Source organism: Lolium rigidum, chromosome 4 (assembly GCF_022539505.1).
Source record: "Lolium rigidum isolate FL_2022 chromosome 4, APGP_CSIRO_Lrig_0.1, whole genome shotgun sequence".
Classification (NCBI taxonomy): domain Eukaryota; kingdom Viridiplantae; phylum Streptophyta; class Magnoliopsida; order Poales; family Poaceae; genus Lolium; species Lolium rigidum.
In genome coordinates this window covers 74177429-74180364 of record NC_061511.1, presented here as the reverse complement: position 1 = coordinate 74180364, position 2936 = coordinate 74177429, and the positions used below count along the sequence as shown (strand labels likewise).

The 2936-nt window shown below is 39.0% G+C and overlaps 1 long non-coding RNA gene across 1 annotated transcript; it reads right to left on the bottom strand.

Moving 5' to 3' along the window:
* Positions 1-747: 747 nt before the first annotated feature.
* LOC124706449 lies at positions 748-2597 on the bottom strand. Its single transcript, XR_007004419.1, has 4 exons — positions 2541-2597; positions 2228-2444; positions 1594-1695; positions 748-805 (listed from the first exon to the last, which is right to left on the bottom strand). It is a non-coding gene; the product is annotated as an uncharacterized LOC124706449 (long non-coding RNA).
* Positions 2598-2936: the final 339 nt, after the last annotated feature.

The following is a 2936-nucleotide window of genomic DNA, read 5'->3' as shown; positions in this document are numbered from 1 at the left end:
AGTGTCTTGAGGCATCAGCAAGAGTACCTCCTCTAGCTGAACCTAGGTAGAGAAGGAGCTAGCGAACCGCAGATTAGTTCCGTGCTAGAAGTCACAAAATTGATTCTTGAAAACTAACCGCTGCCTTAGCTTTCGAATCGAGTACATGAACGGAACAAGCAAACCATATCGAACCAACCATGCCACCATGATAAAAAAACATTAAATGAAGTGGTGGCATACTTGAGAAAATATATTATATGCAAATATAAAATAAGAATTGCAAAACACAAACAACTGCAAGTAGCACTCCACCTGTAATTGACATGAATAGAAAGATATGGAGTACTAATCTTCTTAGAACTGCCTAATTGGATCGACGACATACATAATTTGGCAACACGTGGATTTGACCCGATAAAGTTTATGGTGTTTAAGAGTATGCCATGCTAAGAAAATGTACCTGGTGTGAGGCAACTCAAAGAACAACATACTCCGGTAATATTGATCTTTAGAGGATTTCATAAATCGCCAATCGAGAGCTCACAAGTCCTAAGCATACAACAATGGCGAGCAAAACAGAATGGGAAAGTAAGTTGCAATTAATATGGAGAACACGTAGTGTAAAATAATGGCGACTTCTCTGATCTTACATAAGAAAACATTCAGTTATAGGGGTACGACAAATAAAATTCATAATCATAGGCATGTATCCAATTAACAATGTGAAAAATATGAGAAGTGTGTACCTGAGGTGAGTGCCAATTGATACAATACTTGAGTATGTGACTTTCAAGACAAGCATGCATTTACCAGTTCGGTTTGACTGAAGAACAAAACACTGAGCTGAATCATAATCCTGGTTAGACGATGAAATGGGGGAGGAAAGCAGACCTTGGCCTCCAGAAAATTATTGCAGAGAGGAGGACGAAAATGTACAAAAGAAACCAAAAACTAAAGATGTAAGCACGCAAATAACACTCAAAACTTCTGAAAATACCAAAGGGACCATTTACATACAAAAGGAAGCTAAAAGCACCCCGTAATATTGTATAAGTAATGTAATAAACATGCTAAATATTGTATACTGTCGTGATAGCTTATAATTTTAATTTAGCACCACATAGTATGCATTTGATAAGATTTTGACACCTCAAAGAAACAAAGACAGAATGAAGACAAAGCGGTTTACCTATATATAAAAATTGATCTGGTTTGAATCCATTTTGAGATGAGAAACACCAAATGGAAAGAAAAATCTTTGTAAAACAACAACAAGAAAATGGTGATAATAAGTGATATGAAGAACATACAGCCTGTTTTGGCATGTTCGATACCCACATGAATAGAGGGGCCAAAATACTGTGCTCCTGTAAAATATTATCAAATTATCAAGCGAGAAAAGATATTGCGGGGTCAAATACAAGCAATCAGCATGCAACAAACGACTTATGTGCAATCAAAAGGCTGCAATACCAAGGAATCACTTGAATGAGCATAACTTAAAAGGATACATATGTTAGATTAGTCTCGTTCACAATCAAATCACAAAACCATGAAAATTTCAAATAACATAGTCTATGAAATAAGTAAATATTGAATAGAAAATTGTACCTTTGAACACTGCAAAAATTACACCTTTCAAGAAAGAAAGATGCAGAAATAATTAACCATGTCCTAATTAACCAATCAAGTTTTCAATCATGTGATTGTTGCCTGCAAATAAGAATAAAACCGTTCACAATTTCATCAACATGAACACAATGACCTGTACAATCCTACAAATCGGCATATGAGATGAAAGGTTGTATTTATTTACAGCACTGAATTCTATGAACAAAAGCTATATAACTACTGTTTTGCAAAAACAGATCAACAACTTGTTTTCTTCTCATTACCTAGCCCAGTTCATCAATACTTATTAATATGACAATTCAGTACCATTAATCTTACATGACTTCCAACAACATTCGTTTGGAAACACCAAAGCCAACACAAAGCATGTACAGTGGCTCCTGAATAGAGTATAACCTGGAAAAGAAACCAATTTAGGCAGATGCACCATGAGAATTTCATAAAAAAAGCAGTCCAAAATATATTATTTTTGTATACAACATATATCACTGGAATATAAGCAAAGACAATAATTAATCTAGCATATACTGAAACAAATCTAAGCAGTGCTAGAATAAATAATAACATAAAAATGCAGGAACAAACTTCATTGTATTCACAAGAGAGAGATCACCTTGTTCTCCTTCATGAAACTCTTCCGTGAGATTCTTCATCAGATTTGCACGCATAGTGTTTAGAGCTCCACCATCATCTTCAAACAATCGACTTCATTGCAATATTCCTACTGTCCATGTAGTGTTTCCATCTGATGCTTGGGAGGTCTGAGCATGATGTCCTTCGGTAGAAGCTACTGACCAACTCGGATGGTTCATCCACAAACCTCCGCCAACCTGCACGACAAGGTACTAATCAACCTCATAATGTCCCAAAATTATTGAAGCCAGCTGTGTATAACAAAGAACCAAACCGAGTGAAGAAGACCTCACCGAAAGAGGAGGAAGACAGGGGAGACGGCCAAGGTCTAGGCAGAGTCCATCCACATCATGCAGCGGCATAGCATATCCACAAAGTAGGTACATAAGATCTACAACACGTTGAAGGACCTGCAGAAGACTGTGAGGATAGATCCCTCACCATGTGCACCTCACCGCCATTCGCTGGATCTCGATGTAGACGAGAGGGAGGCGCTGCCTTGGAACCACGTACCATGCTAGGACGAGGGAGAGAGGCGTGACGACAGATGATGAAGAGCGAGGGCACGGCTGAGGGAGCGCGGCCGACACCGGTCGGCCTGACACCAGAGCCCCCTTCACCCAGCGCCACCCAAGCCGCCGCCCGTCGCTGCTCCTCCACCTCTGTCCCAGCGCATCTCCTCACTGCTC